General features: G+C 55.2%; 1 protein-coding gene and 1 long non-coding RNA gene across 3 annotated transcripts in view; one reads left to right on the forward strand and one right to left on the reverse strand.

Annotated features, from left to right (window-relative positions):
- Window positions 1–26,395, forward strand: part of ARR3 (arrestin 3) — a 349,343-nt gene that overhangs the window by 12,457 nt on the left and 310,491 nt on the right. The gene's annotated exons all lie outside the window — the stretch shown is intronic.
- On the reverse strand, window positions 11,941–26,239 carry LOC128853214 (uncharacterized). Of its 2 annotated transcripts, XR_008451541.1 has the most exons (4): window positions 25,781–26,239; window positions 24,619–25,458; window positions 20,334–23,047; window positions 11,941–19,816 (listed from the first exon to the last, which is right to left on the reverse strand). It is a non-coding gene; the product is annotated as an uncharacterized LOC128853214 (long non-coding RNA). The 2 variants fall into 2 exon arrangements; XR_008451540.1 differs by lacking the exon at window positions 25,781–26,239 and having other exon boundaries at window positions 24,619–25,752.

A 26,395-nucleotide genomic window follows, 5' to 3' on the forward strand; every position in this document is an offset into this window, starting at 1 on the left:
GACACTTCATAAATATGTGGTGTTTAAGAGCTCGCATTTGCAGATGGCCACGGCAGAGGAGGGCAGGGAGATCCAACCACCCCTGCCAGTGCTGCGATGGGAACAACCCGACATCCCTCAGGCAGGGGATCGTCCTCCTCATGGCATCTGCGGGGAGTTCATACAGTATTGCGAGGAGCCCTCGCTTGGCCGCATGCACCACACATCCCATGCAACTGGGAAGGACTTGCTGGTCTGGAGCAGGGTGCCTGCAGCTCTCCCTTTGCCTCGTGAGCCCTGGTCCTCGATGTCTTGCCCTTCCCTCGATTCCTCACAGCATGATTTCTCCCCACTGAAACAATTTCTTGCAGCACTCCCTTCCACAGAAAGCCAGGTCCTGCATGAGGCAGTGTGGGGTGACACGGGGCACCAAGGCCACCCTGGGACTGAGACCGTGGAGTGAGGCAAAGCCCCAGGGGAATCCACTACTGCTTCCCCAGGTGCCTCATCCCTGCTGGGCATTGCTCCTCGTGCAGCCCTGGTGAGGCTCCCGGCTATCGATGGGCTGCAGCACCCAGGGCAGCCCACGTGAAGTCTGTGCCAGAAAAGGCGGCTCTGCCTTTGCAGTCAGTGCTTGCATCCCTCCTCCTCCACAGGACACAGCCTCCATGGCTCCCTGCACTTACAGATGCCTCTACTGTTGCAAAACTTTGGTCAGCAGGAAACTGGGCCACTTCCAAGGATGGGCAAGACCCCCTTCCCCATCCTGGCTGCTTCCCACCCCCTTGGGGCTGGCATCACGGAGGACAGGACAGCACGCTGCCCACCACGCTGCCCACCACCCTGCCCGTGCTTGAGGGGCGCAGACGCGCGGCACCGCTCTCCTGCCTCCCCCACTGTGACTCCTCCGCTCTGTAAATAATTCCCGATTTCATTCCTCAGCACCGGAGTGACACATGGAAGCGGGGATGTGAACTCAGCACACACATGCCTCCCCTGATTAGGACAACTTTTAAGTAGGTCAGAGCCTGGATTTAAGCTGCCTGACAGTTCCCCTATAAAACATACCTAGTTTAATGCCCTGTATATTTTTTGCGATGTGAAATAGGAGCGGTTTACGGGGGCAATGTTGGGCAGCAGATGTTATTCCCATGCTGGGGGAAGGCAGCCGTGGGGAAAGTGACTGCTGTAAATGAACTGGTGATTAAGGTCATTAAAGAATCCTAACGAAGGGGCGCTGGGGGGGCGGGGAGGGGATGGCTAGGCTCCACCAGCACTAACAAGCCGTGCTTGCCAGCTGCCCTGGCCCATCCCTGTGGGGAAGCTTCTAGCCATCCCCAACGTCACAGCTTCCGAAGAGCCCTGGAGAAGTCTCCCGATAGCCCAGTTCAGGCAGCTTTATGACACCAGTAGGCACCTTCCATCTATATTTATGTGTAACCCTAAATCTCCAGCTCCCGACTCCTGTGATTGTTCAAGAAAGGTCAGTTTTGGCATAGCCTTTCCCTGTTTCTTTGTTTGCAGTAGAAGTAGCAGATCACCTGTGTTCGTGGCTGTGGGAGAAAAAGACGTTTCAAACAAGATCCCTTCAAACCTCGACACTACAATGCAAATAGAGGAAAACACATCAATGAAACCCCGTCATCTCCTGGTGCTCCAAAGCCCGTCTCGCAGTGCCTGCATGCTCCGTGTGGGCAGTGCCGTGTCACCACATGGCTCTGTCCGTGACCAGCACAGGGCCCCAGGGCCCCTGGCCTGCCAAGGAGGGGCTGGTTGAGCACCCACCACCATGCCCTGAGCCTTCTGGGGGCCTGTGGGACCCCCCTATAGCCTTGCCCCTCTGGGTCAGAGATACCAGCAAAGCCTGCTCCTCTGGCAATGGAAGCTGACCTTCCTCGCCTTCCCTCCAGCCATCAGGATAGCTTGGATGGTGGAAAAGACCTTCGGACCTGCAGCGACCCTCTGCACCTCGTGGGCTCCCTCTGGCCACAGAGCACCATGAGCTCCCACAGCTTACAATGCTCGAAGATGCTTTGGTCCTGGAGAAGCTGCTGCCCTTGCTGGGGCTCCCCTTTACCAGCCCCCCTCAGCCAGGCTTGCCCACCATCCCCAGCTCACCCTGCAGTGCCCGTGGCAGCTGCCTGGGGCTCAGCCCCCGGCCCCAGCACCCCAGCCCCTCAGCAACACGCTTTGTGATGAGAAGGGAAAGAGGCATGATTTAAACCTGACCTCTCACCCCAAGCTGTGTCTGTAATCAGACGAACAAATGTTAATAGGCCGAGCCAGGCAGCGGAGCCCAAAGCCCAGATAAAACCCAGCCTCGACGACAATTCAATTTCCTTCCATGAGATCAACTTGCAGCTTTAGCAAAGCCACTTGTGCGGTCGCTGGGCTGAAACAATCTGGGCTGGCAGGCACAGCCACGCTGCCTTCAGCTGGCACCTCCTGAGCCGCTCCTGCATGGCACTGCCCTGCCACCAGCACCTCCCGGGGGTGCCCACCTCCCCAGCACCATCCCGGGGGTCCCCACCACCCTGCAACCCCCAGCGCCCAGCAGAGCCCAAGGACACGGAACCCCTCGGATGCAGCCCTGTGGAGCAGGCATTGGGAGCAGATGGGACTCAGTGCCTTGCAGGGGAGTGCTTGCATTTCCAGGGAGGGCTCTTCCATGCACGCATAGCCCGGGGGGCTCGCAGGGTGCCCCAGGGGGGGCGCAGCTCTCCTTCCTCCACAGAAGCACCCTAAGCCGGGCTGGCTGAGGCGATGGGAGGGTTGCATGCTGGGACTGGGACTGTCCTGCCTCCAGGCTGGCCAAGCTGATCCCTCCACAGCCATGCAACCCTCCTCTTCCTCCTTTCCGCCTCTCCTTCCTTCTGCTCCTCCTCCCCCTCCTCCTCCTCAGACCTGGAGTGTGCAGGGAAGTGGAGATATATTTTCCATTGTAAGCAGCAAATAATGTCCGCATGAAAGGCACGATGCTGGCTTTTGCTTTCTCTTCTTTTTTATTTTTTTTCTTGCTTTTGCTAATCTTTGACCTAGATAGGAAGGGAACTCGACGGGAGAGGAGGGGGGATGGCTGGCGGGGCCGGGGCGCAGGGCAGGGCTGCAGCGGGCAGCCCTCTGCCAGGCGTGGGGAAGGGGACCCCCAAAACAGAGCTCTTCATGGGAGCAGCAACAGAGACCTGTGGGAAAAACCAAATATGAAAAACTATTAACCCAAATGTTCTTGAGAAGCAATCAGATGGCTGGAGTGTTGTGTTATACCATTATAATGCGAAGTTTTCAGCGAGATTTGGATTTTCTCACTGTCTCTGTGTAGACGTGAATGCAAGCACTTATATGTATTTCCATTCTCTCCAATTTTCTGTGCAGAGGAGCAATGCACGCAGGGAGGTGAACCTCTGTCCCAGGAGCCAAAACCTCACTGTTAGGTCGAGGCAGGAGACCAGAGCATCACCCACCATGCCTTTCCCTGCCCAGCCGCCTCCATCCACATCCAGCCCCTCCATCGCCGGGCAGGAATTGCTTTTATTACTGGCATAAGAGGTGAGTAGATGCCTCCAGTTTACAACCCGCTGCCACTCATTTCCAGCCCACTGTCACCAATTTGTTACATATTTTTCTCGGTCGAGCGCACACGGGGATCCTTTATTAAAGAAGCAAATCTGTACAAGGAGGCTTTCCTTCCAGCGTGCACCTCAATAACTACAGAAAGACCAAATGTAAAAATAATCATCTAAAGCCTGTGTCCCGCGTCTCCTGCGTTGGCACTTGCTGGCTTTACTCATAGATCACAAACTCCCTTGTGTGCAGCACGCACCACTCCAGCAATCCCAGTCTCAGGGAAAAGATTAGCTCTTAATTCCCCGAAGCCAAATCAGGACACGACACAGCCCATATTGTTCCAATTTACACCTCCTTATGAGTTTCCTCAGCTCCCTTTACAGCCTCAGTCTCTGTGCTGTGAATCTTCCCCATTTCCAGTCGCTCCTGTCTGGGGGAGCCCCGAGGTCCCCCAGCCTTGCGACCTGTGGTGGGCGGCTGCTCCACACCCCGATGGCTTTGTCTGCATCAGCTGCGCAGATGGGACCCCCCAGCAGCTCCTGGCCCCCTCCTGCCCTCAGCATCTCCCAGGCTGCTCCTGTCCCCTTGCAACAGACCCTGAGCAGGGCTAACGACCACGCTGGGGGGAGATGAGGGCCAAGGTGGCCGTGCCACAGCTCCTGGGGGACACAGCAGGCTCGGGTGTGGGACCTGATGTCCCTCAGGCATCCCTCCGTGGTTCAGCATCCGGAGTAGTGAATTGAGCACACTCTTCAGAAGCACCTCAGCTGAGAGCTGGGGTTCAGACCCACGCAGGGTGCTCCGTGCAGCATCGTTCACAGATGTTCCAAGCTGTTGCTATTCTGATTTGAAGGATTTTTTTTTATTTATTTCAACAGAACATGAGGATCTGATGAACAAGACAGCAGCCTCAAATAACCTCTTGCTTGGCGTGAAGGCAAGTCCAGGCTGTTTGCGATAAACACAAGCCATTAGGAAGCTGCCCTTTCCCAAGGCCAGAGTAAGGATGCTCTGGGAAGGGATGCAGGGATGGTGTGAAGGAACCCACCCCATTGTGAGCTGGGGAGCCCAAACACCCACCTCTGCTCTCACATTGCCTCTGTACCCATCAGCAGGTGAAGTCTCTGCTTCCCTGCACTTCCACGGTCCCCAGACACAGCAGTCATGCTGCTGAAGGGTGCTACCTGCTTGGAGCAAGGTGCAGCCTCAGCACCAGCTCTCCGCCCAGGAACTCTCCCAGTTAAACCAGCAAAGCCCATATGCTGAGAGCCACACGTACAGACGTGCTGAAAACTCCTCTTTCTGAGGGGCAATTTATTCTCAAACTCAATCCACTGGCTTAAGGGATCTGATCAGGTATTTTCTGCTGTTCAGCAATGGTTCCCTCGATGGGATGAAAACAGAGGAATTCAGAATAGATTCAGTGATGCCAAGCGCTGTGCTGGGGGCAGAGCCCGGTGCACACAGGGCACCAGCACAGGGCAGAGCCCTGGGTGCCCCTCACAGGGGAGAAGCTGGTGATTTTTGGAGCAGCAACAGCAGGTCCAACCCCACGTACAGCCTGTGTTCCCCACAACTGCTGGGTGTCCATGGAATGATTTCCCCACATCCTTTCTCTGCCTCTCAGGAAAGGGCTGAGTGTCCCTTTCATTGTTGACACAAGGGAGTTTTATTCCCCCATCTCCAAAAAGCTACCAACTGCTTCCCACCACTGCAGTGCCCTGGCCGAGGCTCTCAGCAAAACCTGGGGCTTGATGTGGTCGTGGTGGGGTTTCCCCCTCTCTGGTGCATGAAGGAGTTAAGGAGCTGCAAACCCCACATCCTCCTCAGAGGCGTTTCCAGGGATGTGGACCAAATCCTATTACAGCAACATTTACCTGGGGAGCAGTGGGGAGGGCGGCCATGCAGCAAACCTCAGTGGTTTGCTACTCAATTTGTTCCCCGGGAGCAGAAAGCTGATGATGGAGCTGCCCAAGAGCAGCCCATGGGAGGGAAAAAAAAATCCCTTACAGCTCAGGAGCTGCTTTTCTTCTCTAAATGCCATAACAGGAGCCTTGGAGATGGCACCTCCAGGAGCACATTGCTCCCCTTGAGCCAGGATGCAGCGGAGAGCAAGGGGTTATCACTTGTAGTAGTCACAGCCATCCTTCGGCCTTAATTTTTGGGGGTCTGGGCCATGAAAGTCGTGGTTCTGATTGGCACCCTGCAGCTGCCAGCGTGCCCAAAGTGCAGCCAGGGAGCCCCATCTCACCCCAGCGACCAGGGAGGAGAGAAAAGAAAGGAAAAAAGAAGGAAAAATGAGACCAATTGTACTGAGCAGAGGAAGGGGAAAGGTTTTCAGCTGAAAGAGGGGAGATTGAGATGAGATCTTAGGAAGAAATGTTTTCCTGTGAAGGCTGGGAGGCCCTGGCCCAGGTTGCCCTGGTGACTGCCCCATCCCTGAGGGTGTTCAAAGCCAGGTTGGATGGGGCTTGGAGCTCCTGATCCATTGGGGGATGTCCCTGCCCATGGCAAGGGGTGGAACTGGATGAGCTTTGAGGTCCCTTCCATCTCAAACCATTCCCTGATTCTATGGAAGAGGCTACTTGCCATATTCTCAAGCCAGAGAGAGCGACCACAGCCGGCACGTGGGTAATCGCCTTGACAGGGACACGTCTGCTTGGCTGTGGGAGCACGGGACGGGGATGGTTTGGTTTGTGCTGGCTAATAGAGACCTAGAAGGATAATTGGCATGAGTGGAGGAATGACACAGCCCTCTTCCGGAGAAAGAAGCCCTCCTAATGGGAGCCAGGTGGTCATGCCCCTCCAGCCCTGACCCCAGGTCTCTCCGGAGCGAAGCTGCGAGCGTGACCCTGTCTGAGGGATGAAAGCAGCCGCTCCTCACCCCCGCGTCACCCAGCGAGTGCAAACAGGTGTGGGGTGCCTCCCCCCGGGCTGGGCGCTGGCACAGGCAGCAGCTGTGTCCCCAGGCGGTGGCACGCTTCCTGATGGCCTGCAGGACACGGGAAACTGCCAACGGGTCACTGCCGGAGAGCGGCTCTGCTGGAATGTCAAGGACGGAGGGGACAGATGGTCTGTGTCCATCAAGAACAGAGCGGTCCTTGGCCTTTCCCCACCCTCTGCTGCCTGCAGGGATTTGCTTTCTGCTCAGGGGCAGCTGCTGGGGAGCAGCAGGAGATGGGATTTGGGGATGAGCTGCCCGCCGTGGCCATTGTCACCTCCTCCCCGGTGCCAGCCACAGCGCAGCATCCCAGAGCGGCTGCAGCCAGTGGGGGCTTTCCTTTGGGAAGGAAGGGTCTTGGGATCAGGGCCAACCCCACCGGAGAGGCTGCTCGGGCTGCAGGGCCACCAGAGCTCCCTCCTGGCGCTGAAGCCCATGAGATGGCCCCATCCCAAATCCTGTTCCGCTCCCCAGCCCTGGGAACAGTGGGCGAGTGGAAAGTGCTCTTTTTTTTTTTTTTTTTTTAACCACTATTTCTGGAGGTACAAAGATCCAGGAATAGAGTTTATGCATAAAATTGGACTGCGCAGTCAGGGCATGTAACACCAGCACAGCAACCGGCCCATAAATCATGCCTCATAAATCTCCGATAATGCATAACCTGCGTGCTGGCTGCAGATCAGCTCCAGGTAACTCGGCTTGGAGAGGAACCGAACTTGGCAGCAGGATGGAAATCAGAGACAGGACAGCCCTATCCAGCCCAGCCTCCGCATTGCTCTCCACCGAGATACGCCAGCTCTTGGGGAAGGGGAACAGCGGATGGAGTGACTGGATCCCATCCTGCGTGATCTCAGGCTGCTGAGGCCAGCAAGTACCTCAAAACATCATCACTTGCCCTTGATGCCCATGGAGGAACTGGTAATTTCCAATTTCATCTCTTCTCTTTCTCTTGGTCCCACAGATTTATTCCAGCCTGGCTGCCTTCAGCAGAAACCGTCTTGGACCCCACGCTCCTGAAATCCTGCGGACACTCATCCCAAGGTAGACATCACCACCCCCCCTTGCTCCATGTAAGGCTCAGACCTTTTCCCTGTGTGCTGAGCAGTTGTTGAACCAAGCAGCCGGGTACATGAAGGCCAGGAGGAGGTCGATGGAGGGTCGTGTTTTATTCTGTCCAGGCATGGGACACCCTCCAGGACAGTGCCAACAGCCAGCAGTAGCTGGCGGGACAGCTGGGCTGCCTGCAGATGCCGCAAGAAATGGGACAATGGGAAGAGGAGCATTTCTGAGCAGAAAAGGTACAATTAAATTCCTACATCCAGGATCACCATTCCTGGCTGGTGAGCAAGAACTTTGTGTCCAGGGAGTCTTTGCACATTCGGTTAAAGCATCCAAGCACAGCAGTTTTCATCCAAAGCTTCTCCTAAGCCCATTTAAGCTTTTCAGCTGAGCTGGAAATCTTGTGAGGTTCCCATTACACCAGATTCCCATGTGTATCCTCTCCTCCACTGGCATTTCCAGTTGTGTTCGTGCTGCCGCACTGCCTACTGCTCAGATAAATAAAGAAGCCAGTTTATCCCTTTGGTCTGAGAAAACACGACTCCTCTCCCACCTGCTCTTCTTAGGGGTATAGGAGAGCACCCTCCCTTTGATACATCCTCCCCCGTGGTCTGGTGCCCCGTACGGGCAGGTTCCCTGCCAGGACCTTCCTGGAGCTGCTCCGGCAGACACGCACCAGGCATGTGGGACGGGAAGGATTTGCAGAAGCCTCAGTTGCTCTTTCTGCTCGGTGTTCAGTAGCTCAGCAGAGCACTTGCACTTTCCCAGCCCAAAGTGCCCTCCCTCACACAGCAGCACGAGGGAGGGCATCGCTGTTTTCCAGCCCAAGATGTTTAATGTATCCCTCTGAAAAATGAACGTACCTCTCACTGTCTGAGGGAGATGAGAGCTGGTTATCAGTTCCTCTCAGTGGAGAACATCATGCCTGGCTCAGCTGTAAGGAGGAGGATCCCAGGCCTGTCCTGGGGCCCATGAGCATGTCCCCTCTCCACAGCCCTGCTGGGGCAGAAACTGGCCCCAAACCTGCTGTCTCCATCGGGTAAGAGGAATCACCCCTGAAGAGCCGTGCGACACCAGGCAAAGGTGTCCCTGGCCCGGCTGCAAAGCCAGAAAGCAAGGCTCATGGCACTGACATCCCAGATGGAATTTCCTTCCCTACCGCCCTGCACGTATTTGTTGGTTTTTATAATATGAGGTTAGACTGTTTCCATCCTGGCTTCCAAAAAACATCACGTTAGCATTGGTTGCATTGCAGCAGGGATAAGCGGAGCAGCTTGACAGGAGCGTCCTGAAGCCGGAGCGGTGTGGCTGCCTGGGCAGGGCTGCCGGCACCGCTGCCGGTGCTCCCACGGCACAGGTCCAGCCATGGCACCGCTTCTCCAGGCTCCAGAGCAGAAGGATCACACCAGGCAGACATCATTTTAAGCTCAACGCAGTGCAGCCAGCACGACCAGCACCCCGCGACGGGAACCTGCCACCCCGAGCTGCACCAGCAGGCAGGAGGAGGCGTTTGTTATTCTTCCGTCAGGCAAATAAATGGACACTGGGAGTGCAAAAATTGTGGCTCCTTTGCCAGATGTGCCCCATTGCTGTTATCATGGAATATTAATCAGAAAGGCCTGTGTGTAATTTTGGAGTTTTGATTAGAGAAATCTCCCTTACAATAATAAGCACGCTGGGGCCTGTATAAATACCAATGGCTCCAGGTTTGTTGGCTGGATAAAGTGGCATGTTGATTGCTCTCCTCGCCTGTTCATCAATCATTCAGCATTGCCCCCATCTTAGCTGTCCTCCTGGAAAGGCTCCTTCTTCCCGGTTCCCCCAGTGCCTGTCCTTTCATTAATAGCTGCCCTCCTCCTTCCCTTCCACCTCCGTCCCCATCGCCGTCCCCTGCCCTCGCTCCCGGCCCCCTTCCTCCTCGCCTTCTCCCTGATCCCTGCATTCATCTCAGATTATATAAAGTTTGGCTGCCTTGAGTAAAATAAATTGCAGGCTTTTGAAGGGCTGGGGCTCTGTATATTTTTATGGTTAATGAATCTTCCTGTTTGAATTTGGAAGATGGGAACTTTGCTTTCCAGCTGCCATGTGCAGCTCTGGCCAATTAAATCAATGGGGGCTGGAAACACCATCCCAGTGTGGGACAGCAGAGGGTGGGAGGGCGTTGGGTGGGAGAATGACAGGTGGGAAACCATCAAGAGGGAGAATGGTGAGTGGGAGAGCATGTAGTGGGATAATGACAGGTAGGAGAGTGGCAGGTGGGAGCGCCTTGAGTGGGAGAATGGTGGGTGGGAAAATATTGAGTTGGAGAACGACAGGTGGGAAAGCATCAGGTGGGAAAAAGGCAGCTTGGAGAGCATTGGGTGGGAGAATGGAGGATGGGAGAGCAGCAGGTGGGAGAATGGTGGGTGGGAGATCATGGAGTGGGAGGATGACAGGGAGGAGAACATTGGCTAGGAGAATGGCAGATGGGAGAACACTGGGTGGGAGAATGGTGAGTGGCAGAGCATCGGGTGCATCCTCTGTCTCCTCCCCACCTTGACCAGCACCGCCAACCCGCACTGACACCAACCCATCACCCAAGTTGTACCAGGATAAAATGAGATCATCCAAGAAAAGAGTTGGGGAAGGGAGGAGGGCAGCGGCAGTCATGCTGTTTGTGGCCACAGCAATGCTGCCTGGGTGGGCAGCCCCCGGCGACGCTCCACAAGGGGAGCAGCCGGTCCTACTGTATGGCTGCTGACTAAAGCACAAACTCCTATTTTCTACTCGTCCAAAGCCCTGAAGAAGAAGTCTGCAGCCTGCCCCAGCCCTCAGGGCCATGAGGTTTTGCTAGGAGGAAAAGCGAGCTCTGGGCAAAAGCAAATAACCAGCAGCGAGTCGTGTGTGTGCTGAGTTTTTCCTCCTCGTCCTCTCCGAGCCGCCTATGGGCAAACTGTTACAGCCCCTAATTTATTCATCATTGCAACTGATTCATCATCTACTTTTTATGTCTGGTTTCTTGGCCTGTAGATTATCCGCCAGCAGTTTGTTGAGCATATTTGACATGTGAAACTCAAGCTGTGTTTACTTGTAGTTCATGTACCATGGCGTTTGGGTTGGCCGCCTGCCATCAGCCACGTGGTGCCTGCGCCGTGCCCGGGTTGGCGGAGCACAGCTCGGCGTGGATGCTCACACGCACCAGTGCAGCCTTTCCCCAGCTCCAGATATTTCCCGCTGTTGGTTGCACTCATCTCGCTCCTCCTGGCTCTCCTCCGAGCCAGGCGCTCAGCGCAGCGAGCAGGAAACCATATTTCTGTGAACATTCGAACGCATGAAATCCCATCAAACCTGGGGGCAGTGCTGGGAGAGGAGCTCGGGAGGACTTGCCAACCCCACACGCTGGAACAACTTTCTCCTTCCAAACTTTCCAAGCTATACTGAGCACAAGGGAGCCTCCGAACGCGAGCTTCCACTCTTGCTGCATATCCATGACCTCAAGTGAAAGAAAGGGAAGCTTTCGCGGTGCTGGGTCCCAAGAAGAGCCGGAGGGGTGCCTTGCCCTGGTTGTGAACCCACAAGTGACTCAACGGCGGGGGCAGCGGGGGGACTTCAGCCCCCGCCATGGGGCCGCGAGGCTGACCCAGACAGGGGAAGGCGGGTTGGTCTCCTGCGCGCGCTGGTGTCACACCCTGACGACAATAACCCCATTAACGCGTGCACACATCAGAGAGGTGCACGCGCTGAGGGAGAAGGGGAAAAAAAGAGCCCTTTCTGTCTGATAGGCTTCAAAAATATGTATTTGATTTTCAGATGTTAAGCTGGAATTGCATCCAGATGGACGCAGGGTCACACTCCCTGACACTGGCTTCCATGACACTGATATTGGATGCAGATATGGTTTATAGAGATAGCTTACAAATATAGCGCAGGGTTGTTTCGGGTGAGTTTTTTTAAGTCATTTCCCCCTGCCGGTCCCTGTGGTGCTGCCATTCCCACATCTCCGGTTCCCCATTGCTGCCTGCTTGGGCCCCCAACTCCATCCCACTAGGACACAGGTACTTGGAACAACTCCCTCCACCTCCCACCGCCACCACCTCTTGTGGTGCTTTCAGCCCCGGGTTTGTTCCCCTCCACCACTGCCAGAGATGGGATGCGATTCTGGAGGCAAAGCAAACTTCCCAGCCACCGGCATCACCCACCCATCGTCCCGAACAACAAACAAACAGAGACAAAAACCGAAGCAGGATAAAAAGCAGCATTTAATAATACCACAAGATTTGTGGGGTTTGATGTATGGTATTAAATGTGGCAATAAAAATATACCGCTATTAATTGTGTCATTGCAGCGCTGTGGCCTCAGGCGATTTCAAGGCTGGCTCTTCTGTTTTATGGTGTCACCATGATCCGCCGATGGAATTACTGCCATGTTATAACAGGAATAGTAATAATAATGCTAACAACAATAACAATAATCACCTATTTTGTTGCCATACAATTCCTCCCAACACTCCCGGGGTGCTTTGCAATTAGATACTTGGAGAAGACACAACAAATAATTGTCTCTCTGGTCTGATTTTCTTGGGAAGGGATGAGCTGTGTGTTACGGGGGGGGCGGCAGCGAGAATGCAGGATTTGGCCTTATCCTATCCATTTTCCTCAGGAATGCCATGGCACCATGTGGAAGAGGGTGCATGGGACCAGGTTAGTGTTGTCCCCACAAGAAGCACTCGTGAAGTCCTGGCAGAGGCTGCCCAGAGCAGTGGTGGAGTCTCCATCGCTGGAGCGGTAGATGTGGCACGTGGGAACATGGTCGAGGTGGCAAGGTGGGGTTGGGCTGATGGATGGACTGCGTGAGCTTAGAGGTCTTTTCCAGCCTTAATGATTCTATGCTTCTAGGAGGTGTCCCATGCTGGTCCCCACGAGAGCTGCAGACGCAGGGAAAGTGATGCTGTGAAGCTGCAGCCGGAGGAGAGCAGATGCAGCGGGGGTGAGAGCCGCTCCGTCGGTTATTTACAGCCCATAACTTTGCTCGGTGAAGTTTGCTTCTTTTTTTTCTGGTCGTTGAGTTATCCGGGAAAGGATCACTGTTTTCTCCAATGTATTCATTATCCAAAATTATTTGGGGCCTAACACGGGGGGATATTTCCACTGACTTCGCTGGGTTTTGGATTAGGCCCTTAATGAATAATTTCTGCAAATAATTCTTGGCCTGTGTCTTGTTCACAGGCAGTTTACTGCGAGAATTCAAAAGTCAAGCTGCTTTATTGGCCGTATAGGTCATAGGGGATTATTTCCGTTCCCTGAGTAGATGACTCTTAGCACCAGGTCTTCAGTGCACACATTCTGTATTAATTCAAAATTTGCTTTCTATGAATATTTTACAAGAATGCCTTAAAATTCACTGTTTCCATGGACATTCCTCCTCATAACTCATTCTGTTTGCTTGAATATTAACTGAAGGCAAACAGAGCAGGGGCGCACAGGGAGCCCAGCTGAGCGCGCGGGAGGAACGGGCACGGAGACCAGGGGGAAATTCCACAGAGGAGCACTTCACAAATGTCAGAGCAGATGGAATAAATAACATTGCCCATTCTGGTCCCCCATCTCAGCTCCCTCCTGCCCCTGCGACCCACCGGCTACCGGCATTCGCTCCAGAATAAAGGAAAACAATCTCTTTTTCACCTGGTCACCTGGGCTGTACTTCACCAGAATGGTAGGAGCTGTGGTCTGAAATACTAATAAAGCGTGGAAAATGAGTTCCTGGGGAGCAATGGTCATATTTATCTTACAAAGAGTCTGCGAGCAATCCTGTCCACCCCGCATACCCCAAGGACCCTCGCTCCAAGAACGCATCTCCAGGCAGGGGGTGGCCAACGCAATCTGCTGAGCATCTTCTGGTGCCGGCAAAGCCGCAGGCAGGAGGAGGATTCCCGGGAGATTTGCACCATCCCTCCCCTCCCTTGAGGCAGCCATGGCTGGAGGGTCCAGTTCTGCTCCCGGTTAGAGCGAGAGAAAACCAGAATGCCCCATCTGACCCCTCCGGGTTCTGCTTCCACCGGCGCACACCGAAGGGGAATCTGCGGCTTCCAGGCTGTGAAACCCATCGCCTTCCCAAGAAGCCCAGAGAAGAAGGCACATGTTTCCTGGCTGTCGCGTAGCAAGGAGCGGAGTAACGGGGCGGTCTCTGCCTGGCGAAATGTGCAATGCATTTGGGCTGAGATTCTAATGGATTCTGATGCGATTTTTTTTCCTGATTTGTACCAGGCCATCTGGATTTGTTTCTGCGAGATGCTGGTTTAATACACTTAGAATTTCCCATTGAGTCTCATGCACCAAAGAGAGGGGGAGGGGGCGAATGAAAAGCAAATTTAATAACAGAAAGACCTGAAATCTATTAAATATACATTAAAATACATTTGGTTTCCCAGTGGGTGCAAAGTGCCATAACGTTTTACTGGGTTTATGATGCTGGCAGAGGCTCTGAATGAAAATGGAGGAGAGAGTCCAGGGTCCCTGCTCAGTAGTTCATGGAGGAGAGAAAGAGTCGTCTGCAGTTTGCTAACGCAGCAAAAACGGAAAAGGCTTCTCGGGTAGATCCACAGAGAGAGCATTGCACATGTGTTTCCGTTAAGGATGTTCACAAAACCTGAACAGCAAGAGGCATTCAGGTTCTCAGATTATTTGGGACTTTCGTTTTCCCTCTCGTGCTATGCCTTCAGCAGGGGCCCTCACCCAGCATCCCCGTCTCCTTCCCGCTGCACGGCTCCTCCGTGGCCCCTGGATTTGGAGGAGCAGCTCCACGACTCCGGGCTGCTGCTTTCCCCAGCGAAAGTGTGGCTTCCAGCACTGGGGCTGGTTCGGTGAGCCCGGGCACAGAGTGGGTTGGCACTGGCAGGGCAGGACACGACGCTGGGGCTGCTGCAGGCTGGCCCTGCTCCGTAACACAGAGCAAAGAGCACACAGCTCCCCCGCAGCCCTAGGAGCATTGCAGCTACATGCAGCATGTTGCATTTTCAGCAGGCTTTATTGCCTCGTGTATTGAAGCAAGAAGAGCAAGGAGCTGCCAACGCAGGTGATGCCCATCTGCCCCATCTCCACAGCTCCCTGCTTTCCTCTCGGTGCTCGCACCACTCTCCACCAGCACCCAGCCTGTCTGCAGGTCCATGGCCAGAGCACCCCTGGTTCATCCAGACCTGCTGGTCTGGCCACTGTGTCTCACCCTGCTCTGCAGCTCTGTGGCCAGGACCAGCCCTGGGGCTTAATCCCTCCCTCAACTGATTTGGGCCTGGGAGTTCATCCAGAGAGCACCAGTGCTCACTGAGTGGCCTCTGCCAAGAGCTGAAATAAACTCTTCCAGACAAGAGGAGGGGATGTCCCAGGTGCGCCACCTTGCCCTTGGCAAAGGCCACCCTGCTTTTTGGGTACAGCCCCAGCCCCTCTGTGTTTCAGGCATCTGCACCAAGCAGAGAGGGCTTTTCTTGGCGCAATTCCCCTTTTCTGGGTCTGGTCTCAGTCTGCACATGGTGAAGCAAGTCATGAGAAAGTAACAGGAGGAAATACATGCACCCGTAACCACCGAGGGCTTTGGCAAAGGGGTTTGTTTGCACTCACCCAAGGCTCTGGCTGCTCCTGCTTTGATGTAAAGCAGTTCATGCACTCAGAGACCAGCTCTGCTCTGCAGCCGTGCGTGCGCGCGACCAGTGACGGGTGCGCATGTCTGCACCCCTGCGTGCACCTGAGCGGTGCCTGCGGCAGGGGTCAGGCAGAGGCGGCCGTGCGGTGGGAACACACACGAGCCGGTGCGTGCGTGCGGGTGTGTGCTGGGCAGCTGCTGCTGGGGTGTCGGGGTGCTGCATTCCCCAGCCCTGTGCAGGGAGGTGGCGGGCGGGGTGCTGGGCATGGCATGGCGCAGCATGGCATGACGTGGCACGGCATGGTGAGAGAGGCATGGCGCGCTGCAGCATGGCACAGCTTGGCACAACACGGCACACCATGGTACCACACCGCATGGCTCAGCATCATGGCACGGCATGGTATGGCACGGCATGGTATGGCACGGCTGTGTGTGTTCCTGTACACCCCTGTGTCAGCGCCGGCGTGCAGCCCCGCTCCCTGCCAAGCCGGCAGCAGATGTTCGGGGCAGAGCGAGCCAGCACCCGGCCAACTTTCCATGCTGGGAGGGAGACTCCTTCCTCTGCCAAAATCAGGCCGAAGCTTCCCCCAAGACAGGGCTGGCCAGCAATGCGGAGATAATGGGAAGATGTTAAGGCAACACAGCTGGCAACCATCAGCACGCTGCTATGTGTCGGCTGCTGCAGCCCAGTGCTCCATTGTTCTGAAGGGAAGAGAAATACCGACCTCTGGCCGGCATCAGAGCCGAGCCTGCTCCGTGGGTAGGGAACGGGAACAGGATGGGCTTCAGAAAGGAGACCAAAACATAGCCCCGATGGGTCACAGATGATTAATCTCTTAGGGAGCCGCTCTCACAGCTCCAACAGCTCCAAGAATCCCAGCACTAATGAGGCGGTGGGTGAATCCCACCACGCTGACTTTTAATGATGAGCTGGACCACAGCCAGCCCTTCCTCTCCCCCTCCTCGTTCCCACAGCCACCCCTATCAAACCCCACCGAGCTGCGCTTGGCCTTTATAAATCCCACCTCGTTTCAGCCCCAAACATGGGAAACTGGGTGAAAGAGGACAGGGATAGGAGGGCGTTATGGGGGTGGCTGGGTTTCCTCTCCCTTCCATCTCTTGGGCAGGAGCCAAGCCTGGAGTGGAGCTGGTGGTTCCTGTCCTGAGCATCTTGGCCTCCAGCTCAGTCAATTCAAAATGCTGAGGTCCTGCAAACCCGGCAGGTGCACGTGCATCACTGTCCTGCCCGTGCCTACCCCGGCAGGCAACGCCGCTGAGCGGCAGCGCGGCCCCGCAGCCTGAGCAGTGCGTACACGGGCTCAGGAGATGAGCGTCATCCTTGGCTGCAGCCACAAAGGAGGAGGGAGAAATGCTGTTACCCGGCCACATGGCACGAGGAGCCCGCTGCAAAGATGCTGCCTTCAGTGCTCTCGTCTATGCTTCCAACCAGAGCAGGAGAACTTGGAATGGGTTCAGAAAAGAGCTGGGAGTGAGTCAAGGCAGTGGAAAATATGCATTACAGTGACAGAGTGAAGAAGCTCCGGCTGTTTAGTTTATTGAGGAGACCAAGAGGTGGCTTGCTCACGGTCTACAAGCATATGCACGAGGAAGAGATTTCTGATAGCAGACGGCTCTTTAATCTAGCAGGAAAAGGCATTACAACATCCCTAGCTGGAAGCCGAAACAAGACAAATCCAGATTAGAAATAAGAAGCACATTTTTAGCAGTCAGAGCAATTAAGCGTTGGAACGAATCCCCAGGGACCGAGTGGAATCTCCATCACTCCAGGTCTTTTAACGGAGACTGAGTATCTTTCAAAAAAATACGTTTCAGCTTGAGCAAAAGGGATGAGTTTTATGCCAAGGCAGCGGGCTGTGGAAAGCAGGAGGTCAGCCTGGCTGGTCACGGTGGTCCCTTCTGGCCTGAAAATCCATCAGCTAAGCTATAATTTTCAGAAATGGGCAAAAAATAACCCAGGATCAGGCTGGTGCATTTCTCGCCCTGTGCATTGGGTTTTGCACGCAGAGCCTCGGAGCTGGAGCTCAGTGCTGCTGCCTGTGCTGAGAAAGCAAGGATAACCAGGGCTGGAGCAACTACTGCTCCCAGACGTTACGATGCTCCCGGACCACCACAGCAGATCTCTTCTGCTCTGCTACGTCCCCGTGTCCAGCAGCCAAGAGAAGTGCTCAGGACAGGGGACAGGCACCATTCTCCAGGCAGACATCCCTGCGCTCCGTGGGGAGCGGGCAAAGAATTCTCCCCTGGGCAGACCTGAGAGACGTGCGTTCGTGCCCAGCCCTCCTCAGGTGAGGCAAATGTGGATGGAAAACCTGTCAGGGCTAGAAGAAAGACAGCCTTGAGTGCCTCCCTTTTAAATTAATTTAATTCCATTTTAAATTATGATTTTAAGGCCCCTTTTAGTCCCTAACAAAAGGAGCTTTAAAGTCTCTGGGAGCCGTGGCTGCAATAAAAGGAGCAAGGGAAGGTGGGAAGCCCACGGGACTTCGTTAGGGACGCTAACGCTGATTGTAAGCCCGCCACTCAGCACGCCTCTTGCGCCAGTGTGAGTGAAGCCTGGCAATTAGCACAAGCCCATCAACCCCCCTTTATTCCCGTCTTGCCCCCCTGGTAAGGCTCGAGGCGCAGGCAGAGGCGATTCAGCATGGGCAGACACACGGACACCGTGCCCGAAGGCAGCGCTCCTGGGCTCAGCGGCTGCCCGGCCCCAGACGGATCCAGCCAACGCTGAGCTACCAAGCCCACAGGCACTGGGGAACTTCGGTGGCTGCCCTGCACATCGAATCATGGAAATGTTGGAAAAGACCTTTAAGATCACTGAACCCAACTCTGAACCCAGCACTGCCAACTCCACCTCTAAACCACGTCCCTGAGCACCACATCCAGACAGCTTTTAAATCCCCCAGGGATAACAACCCCACCACTGCCCTGGGCAGCTTCTTCCACTGCTTGACAGACCTTTCTGTGAAGGGATTTTTCCTAATATCCAGTTTAAACCTCCCCTGGCACAACTTCAGACCATTTCCTCTTGTTCTAAGCACGATCACAGCTGCCCCATCACAGCTCCAGCTGCGCACTGGGTGTCCTCAGCTCTTCCAGACCCTGCAGGAGTCGGAAGTGTTTGGCCTTTGAGGACTGGTGGAGCTGAGCTATTAAAACCCCCTCCACGACACAGCTGGAGCTTCCCAGTGGTGGGGCAATAGCTACTGGACATCCCATCACCAGCTGGGACAAGGCTCAGTTTGGTGAGGACAGCAGTGAGAGAGGACACAGGGGTTGGGATGCTGGGGGACTGCGTGCTGTGCCTCTGAGCTCAGGGTTGGTGTGCCACAAGGTCAGGACCCGTCAACCCACGCTGCAGTGGGCAGCGGACAGGCAGAAGGACAGGACAACAGCTCTACGGGTAGAAGGCAATTCAGCAACACCTGCCACTTGCCCACAGAAACCCAAAAGGCAGTTATGACCCCATCAGCTAAGAATCTTCGAGCCTTTGATACTTTATTTAATTTAATGCTACTCTCTCTCATCCTTAATTGCATTTAGCGTCATTAAAACATCAACAGAAGAACCTGGCTGCAGCCCAGGCTCGCTGGTGCTGGCAGGGACTTCCCATTGATGTGATGGATTTCGCGGATGCCCTGCCGCCTGCTCTTGGCTCTGCTCCGCTCTGTTTGCAGAGGGCAAAACCTCGTCAGGGATGAAGCAATGGCCAAAACCAAGAAGCAGACCAAGTGGGTGCAGAAATTCAGCCATTCTGGACCAGATGGAGCGATGGTGGGGCAGGATGCAAGCCAGCATACACCCAAAGCTTCTGGTGGTGTCAGTCCATCTCTCCAAGCTGTTAATATTCACTATTCATCGAGCGTTTTTTCTCCTTCGAAAGGAGTAATAAATATGCACAAAGTCTCGCAACGACTTTGGCATGACTCAGATTTTACAAATGGCAGAGATTAAGGGGAGAGCAGAAAGTGGCGGATGGTATTGCTGATCAAGGCAGGGGCTGGAGGAGAGGCAGGTGAACACCAGCAAATCCCTAACACCAGAACCACGTCTCCCTCCCACCCTGGAGCTGAGAACCTTCACCTGCTCTCTTCTGTGACCTTCCTTCAGTATGCTGTCCCTCTCCTGAGGCCAATGAATGAGCAGCAAGGACTTCCGGAGCCCATGAGGCAGGGAGCAACGGGAAACAAGCACCTTGCTCTCTCTTGAACCCAGGAGCTACATCAATGTGTGGCTTCATGGTCCATGGGCTTCATCTTGAAACCCAGCAGGGAGGGCAAGAGCTCCCTGGTGCTGCACAGCATCAGGTCCTGCCCCTGTGAGTAAGACACCTATGGAGAATGAGCCACCCACAGCAACACCTCCCCATCACCGCCTACCAAGGCTGCGGAAGGATGAGCTGATGCTCAGTATCCAGTTTCTGAAAGAAAGAGAGGGACAGCAGCTTTTCCTAAGCCCTCACCAGCCAGGGGTGACCCCTCCTGCCCCACAAGCTCTGCACAGCGCCCATGTTCATGGGTCACATCTCCATCCCCACTGCTGGAGGGTGGGATATGGGCTCCATCCCACAACTCACAGACCTCTGGGTGCCTGCAGATGGTGTTCATCTTCATTGTGTCTTCAAAGCCCTTTTGTTCCTCCTCCTAAAAGGAAGAATTTCAGGGAGTTTTGTGCTGGTGATGTTTGTCAGACAAATTCCGCCCCGCCAGGAAGCCCTCTAAGGGAAATCAGGGTCTCTTGTTGCTGGCTCACCTCCTTTCTCCCCAGGTGCTCTCAGGGGAGACGCTATCAATTGCTCGTGTGTGTGGAAACACCCCAGACCCACCAGGGGAGAACCCAGAGAGTTCCCAGGAGACGGGGGACAGAAAAACTGGAGCCAGGTGAGTGATGGGCTGGATGGAGCATTTCTAGAGCACAGGCAGGATGGAGAGCCAGACGTGTTTAAAATACACGGCCTGGCAGGAGAGGAGCCGGCACGGCTGCGTGCCAGGCAAAGGGCACTCGCTGGGCTGAGCCCTGCAGACATCAGGCAGCAAAGGGGACAGCCTCCAGTGTCTTTTCTTTACTCCCCAGCCACCCCATCTAATAAATAAACAATCTTGTTGGTTCAGACTGAGGAAGGTGAGGAATTAAAGTGCTGTCTCCAGCACAGATGCATACCTTCTTGGGGAAGAGGCTGGGCATCGGCTGTTCCAGCTTCAAGCAGAAGATGCACATGAGCTCTTCAGTAACTCAGACCACCACACACCAAGGACGGGTCCATGGAAGAGCTCTCCCTTCACAGCTTTGTAGAATAAAACCAGAAAATAAGAGCTGAAGCAACAAGTAGGTGCTTCCAGGCCTCTTTCTGCAACTCAGAGAGCAAGAGGTACCCAAAATGGAGATGCTGGAGGAGATGTGGGCTCCGGCGAGGGCCTCCCTCCAGCAGCACAGGGCAGCCCGGGTGGTGAGGGACACCCAGCAGACAGCTGCTTGCTTCACAAGCAGATTCAGCCCTCCAGATGGCAGGGAGATAACTAATTACCCACTAATTATTAATCAATTCCCTGTGATTTTATCTTAATTGAGCTCTTTCCTATCCAGCCTTCTACAGCATCTCCCTGGTTTTGATCAGATGATGTTAAGCTGTGGTCCTGTCCCTGCTGGGGTTCTCCCACACCCTGTCTGTGCGCACCCCAATGGGGGGTGATGGGGGGGGGCAGCTCTGGAATGCACTGGGAGCTCTCAGAGTCACTTATGAGGGATGAGGGGCAGCACCTCAGGGCATCACCCGCCGCTTTTGTTTGCCTATAAAACCCCCTGAGTACTTACGGCGTATCATGAATAATAAATATATTAGAATAATCAATACCGGGAGAAGAGCTAGGTCAGGGCTGCTGGGGCACGCAACAGCATCGCGCTTCTCCTCCTCTCCAAGCCGGGGCAAGGCACGACGTTGCTTTGCCATCCACAGCAGAGCTGGCGGTGCTCCACCACCCTGTGTCTGTTTGCAGCCAGACCCCAGAACCCACCCCTCCGGCCCCCGTGGGGACCAGCTGAGCCCCTCGGCATCCCGGCTGTCCCTGCAGAGCTGCTGCTCTCCTGTAGCTTCAGTCCTTCCTGGTGGGAGCAGACAGCCTGAGCCCAGCGAGCAGCACCGCTGCCCTGGCCCAGAAAGTTCAACCACATCCACCTCAACCGTGAGGAGAAGAGAATCAAACCAAACTATTGCTCCAATTCCCTCCCAGGAAAGGCACTATTGCAGCAATTAGTGCACACAGACTGTAATGATCCCTTGCAATAATTGTGGGTGAGCAGGAGATGTGCGAAGGTGAGTGCTGAGAGCGTTGGGCGCCCCGTGTCCGAGGGGTTTGTGCACCATCCCCAGGCGGCAGCAGCCAGAGGGGATGGCAGGGCTGGGAAGAGGGGAAAAACCACGGTTTGCCATCAGCCCTGCATCACCTGCGGGTCCAGGAGGGTGAAGCATCACAGCTCCTGTGTGATGGGAAAAGGTGGCAGATTTTCCCCTTGCTAACAAAAGCAGCCGGGCATGGCCAGCAGCCTGCGAGCAGCGGCGGCCCCACGGCCCCACGGCAGTGGGGCTGCCGGGATCATCCCAGCCTCGGCTCTGGATTATGAGCAAGAGCTCGGCGGCAGCACCGAGATGTGCAGCACCCGCGGGGCTGAGCCGGGGTCCCCGCTGCGACCCCCGTGTGCGACAGCGAGGTGGGGAGAGCAGGAATCCCTGGGAAAATCCTTTACATGATTTATCCACGTTACAGGTATGGCAGTGTGTTGGTTGTAATTAAAGTTCAACATCTGAGGCAAAATAAGAGCAAAAAAAAAAATCTCCCAACCACTTTAAAGAGAGACTTTGAGAGAGGAAAGCAATAAAACAGGCCGTGCTTAAACAAATCCTTTCTACCTTTCATCATTTCCCTTCACAGTCCTGGCTAATTATCAAAGCTATCTGTGTTTCAGGAATGGGCCCCACTCCCAGGCCCCTTCCCCTGCTCCACCTCGCCTTGAAGCACCCGTCGTTCCTCCAGTGTATCCCAGTCCTTCCCAGTAACGCACCAGCAGTGCCGAGCCCTGGCTGGCAGAGCCGCTGAGAAGCCGAGCCCCGTGTGCAGCGAGCGCTGCTGGGGTGGCAGCTCTGGGGACACAGGCTGGGCCCCCCCAGCAGCACAGGGGGGGTGACAGCCACCGCGGGGGACACGAGCCGCTCCCCAGCACCAGGGCAGCGCAGGGTGCTCAGCATCCCCGGGAATGGCTTTGCCTGCGGCTGGGCGCCTCCCGCAAATAAGGGAGCCCTTATAGTCCCTGCCACCGTCCCGCTGGCGTTATTCAGTGGCATGAAATTCACCCCAAAAATGATTTATTTTCAAAAATGTGAACAAAGCCGGGGTTCTGACTTGGCTGCGGGGCACGGCGCGAAGGGAAGGAGAAGGAAGGACTGAAAGCTCCCATTGAGCGGGCTGGGAGCGCTCGGCCGTCGGGAAGCACCGGCACGTCTGGGCGCTTTGGGCACATCCCTGCCCGGGCTGGCTCTCTCCCAGGCTGGAGGGCTGCCTGCCACCCAAACCCACCGCATTTTCCCAGGAGAGTGGTGTCCGGAGCACGTAGCATCTTGCGGCAGCCCTCATGACAGACCCCGCTACTCCCACCCAGTACATTTCCACCGTGTATCCCAGTCCTTCCCAGGGATACGGCTCACAGGGTGACCAAGGTGCCCGTGGGGCAGAGGGAATGCCTGTCCCTCCATGGCTCTGCGCAGTCCTTCTGGGATCCAGCGGTCTGTGCTTCAAAGCCTCCCTCCAACTGCAGCAGCACGGGAAAAGCTCTCCCACACCTGCTCACTGCACTGATTTATCTACTTAGGTTTCCTCTAAAGCCTGGCAGGAAAACAAAGAGGGGGAAATATGAGTGCGATCACTAAAATAACAATCACTTAAATGCATTATCAAGCAAAATGATTTCCTAGTGGCAAAAGGATGATGGAGTGAAGCTGTCAGGGCTTGCGGGAAGGCAGCGTGCAGCATCCCCTGAGAGGCAGCGGGAGCAGCCCCGGGATGCAGGGAGCTGCCTCGGGGAGACCCATAGGGATGGGTGCTGCAGGAGGGGCCTTTTGGGAAAGAAACACCAGGAGAGTGAATTTACTCTTCCATTTGGGAAGGAGGGATGCAGGCAGAGAGGGAAACCTGTTCTGTCACGGGAAGAAAATAGCCTTCCTTTTCAGGCAGCCACGTTCCCGGAGCCAGCTGTGTCCCATGGAGCAGCCACCGCTCACCAGCAGACGAAGAGGGGAATGTGGGAAGGAGAGAAAAATCTATGAAAGCCCTGGAGTGCAGAGTTCACAGCGTTCCGGCAGCATCCGCAGCAGCCTGCCAGAGTCTGGGGATTTCCCTTCCCGTCTCAAAGCCAGCTACTCAAATAGCTGCTCCCCGCCGAAACATCTGCTCCCCGGGGAAAGCTGGATGTACTCCACTTAAGTGCTTGTTGGCAAGAGGGATGTACAACACGGCAAGGGCAGTGCACGTGGAGTGGGAAGAGCTGCCGGCTCTCTTCCTCCTCCTTACTGGGACCAGCAGCACAAAGGAGGGAGCCAGGGATGGTTTGTGTGGTACCTGCCCCGGTCCTGGGAGCTCAGTCAGCTTCCAGAGGCACTTGGATCTGCTGTGAGCCAGAACCCGAGCCGGAAAGGTAAAACAGGCAGAAGGGAGGGGAGAGAGAGCAGCCCTGGAGAGAGCGCTGGTGCCAGGGAGCTGCTCCTGAGGTCGGGGGACGCTATGATTCGATGGCAGGAGCACACGGCTGCTTTGGATGCTCCCACACTCCATCCCATTCCCACAGCCCTGCAGGTGCTGGGGGTCCCTGGGAGCCGGGCTCTGCTCTGAGGCCCTGCCAGGGCCCCTCTGCAGTGTTCATCACCCACCCTGTGACCTTCACAGCACCCAACACCCTCCCAGCCCCAAATCCCCCGCGCCAGCTCTGCACCCTCGTCCCCGGGACGCGCAGAGCGCACACCCCACACAGCGATGCAGGGCCCTGAGCCACCAGCACACAGCCGAAAGAGGAGAGTGATGCTGCTCTCCAAGGCAGCGTGTTTTCTGGTCTGGGTTTCTTTTTCTCTTTATACAGCCCTGAGAGGCTTTTGGCAGGTCAGTTCTGTGGCCATGCCAGCACCGCGAGCCGCTTGCCAGCTGCTTGCTTGCCACTGGCTGCCTTCTGGTTTGAGTTACCCAGGCTGGTCATATTCCAGTGTAAAGTGCATTTTTTCCCCCTCTCTTTCCCTTCTCCCAGAGCCCCGTTTGATTTAGTGCTTGTGAAAAGCCGCAGGACGAGGCCCCGAGGTGCGGTTCAGGTACAGAGCAGCAGCGCAGAGCACAAATTGCTCAGGATTAATGTGCCTGGGAATGGGGCCCGAGGATCCCTGTGACACCAAGTGCTGTTTGTGCCCTGGTACCTGATGGTGAGCTGGGATGGGAGGAAGAACATCCACTTTAAATGCTTTTGGACGGGGTGCGGACACCCAAAGCGTCAGTGAGCAGGACAGGCAAAGCCTGTGCCGGGGACACCTGAGCCTGGTGAGGAGAAAGGCTGTCCTGGCCCCAGCACTGCCCCTCCAGGCGGGACCGCAAGCTCCAAAGGGCATTTTCCCAGTTTCACACGTCATCTTTCCAAGTTCCCAAACTTTTCTGGTTGTTGAAAAACTTCATAGAGCCTGCAACAAATGCAGAAAACCAGTACGAATAAAATCAGCTACACCTGCACAGAGGGAGGAGAGGAATGACTGTCATACAGCATTAGCACAGCTTCCTTTGTAACGGATGCTAAATAGTATTAAACAGGATCAGTTCTGGATTTGTAACAAAACCGGGAAAGCTGAAATATCAGGCTCAGGAACACGGCTCTGAGCATGTCCCCGTCTCACCAGAGCTGTGGCTGCTCTGCAAAGAGCCAGGTCCTCCCGCAGCGGGGAGCCCCTTGACCCACTGGTGCCACTGGGATGGATGGGAGCAGAGCAAGGAAGGAAGCAATGCTGGAGCATCCATCTCTGTTGCTCCATCCCAGCCATCCCATCCTTGCCATTCCCTCCCTGCCTCTTCACCGGAGCCTCCCCACCGCTGCTTCTCCAACTCTGCTTACCCATCCCAGCCTCTCGCAAGCAAACTGGTTCCTACACAACCTTCATCCCAGGTCTGCATCTCAGGGTTTTTGGGATATTCCCAAGATGCAGCCACACATCAGGACAATGCTTCGGAGCGTTTGAAATTTGACCACCTCCAAGGAAAAGATGAGGAAACTGAAACAAAAAAGAAGGGCTAATGTGAAAATAATAAATTGCAAACATTCCTGTGGTGGAAGTGGATTCTCTGCCTCCTTTTATCCCTGCATATTGTCTTCGCAGCAGCCGTCTGTGAAATTGCACTGTTATTGAAGTAATTCTGGGGGTAATTAGAGTTAATAATTCAGTATTTTATTTCTATTCTCCAGTTACTGCAGGGGGAAAAACACACATATATATAATCTAGGGAGCAAAGGCACAGTTTTCCTTTTCATGGTAAAAACCAGCTCTGTCTGGGTCCGATCCTCCCCTGCGCCCACCCACAGCCCGCAGCACCCACCTCCTGCCCGCTCCGTGCCCGTCCTGCTCCGTCTCCAGCAGCGCCGCCGCCTTCGGCCGGTGCCCAGGTGGGAGCTGGGTTCCTGGAGCGGGGAGAAACGCGTGCTCTCTCCATTCTGATCACCCGCTTCCAGCCGGGACCACAGCCCCGGCGGCGCGGGCACCCAGGCAGCGGCACCCGCCGCGGGACGGTCACCGGCTCCCTGCGTTCGCCCCTCCGAAACATTAAAGCACTTCTCCATTCAATTATTTGGAATTAAGTTTGGCAGCGGAGCCCGTTGGGAGGGATCAGATTGATTTCCTCAGTGAAATGAGTTTGGAGAGGGCTCAGTCTGGTTCTTCGTGCTAATTATCCTATGCAATAATTAAGCCGTCAGCAGTTTGGGGGCTGGAGGTTTAGCTGGGGAGGGAAGGGGAAGGTGAGCCCACCCCAGGGGCCGCGCTCCGGCCCGGAGCCGGGCTCAGCCTTTCGAAACAGGATTAGGGCGAGAGACAGACCGAGCGCAGGAGTTATTAGAGCAGGAAATTTCAAATGATATGGAAATAATCTTCTGAGTGAGAGTTTATTTTGGAACTTTAGACTTAATAATTCAGCACTTCTGGGATTTGGCATGTG

The sequence above is a fragment of the Cuculus canorus genome, chromosome 10, assembly GCF_017976375.1.
Source record: "Cuculus canorus isolate bCucCan1 chromosome 10, bCucCan1.pri, whole genome shotgun sequence".
Taxonomy (NCBI): domain Eukaryota; kingdom Metazoa; phylum Chordata; class Aves; order Cuculiformes; family Cuculidae; genus Cuculus; species Cuculus canorus.